We start from the raw sequence: 341 nt of genomic DNA on the forward strand, positions 1-341 counted from the left end.
GCCGCCCAGACCTCCCAGCCGCTCTCGCTCACTGCTTCTTCCCCAAATCATTTCACAACACCAGCCAACAATACCTTGAGGAGGGGACTGGGACACTCAGCCCAAGAAATGCTGTCAGACACATTTCCCAGAGGGTAAGGAGGATTCCAGCCATTTTTTTTTTTCCCAACCATGTTTTGCTGAAGAAACAATTTTTAAGGGGAAAAAGAAAAACCACATTATTGTGTAAGCAAGATGGAAAACAGCTTTCTGTGGGTTCCCAGGTATTTATGTACCATTCTCTCTCCAACATTATTAGCAACAACATTGCCTGTGGCTGGCTGACTGTTCAGTATGGATGG

The sequence above is a fragment of the Pterocles gutturalis genome, unplaced genomic scaffold (assembly GCF_000699245.1).
Source record: "Pterocles gutturalis isolate BGI_N339 unplaced genomic scaffold, ASM69924v1 scaffold450, whole genome shotgun sequence".
Lineage (NCBI taxonomy): Eukaryota > Metazoa > Chordata > Aves > Pterocliformes > Pteroclidae > Pterocles > Pterocles gutturalis.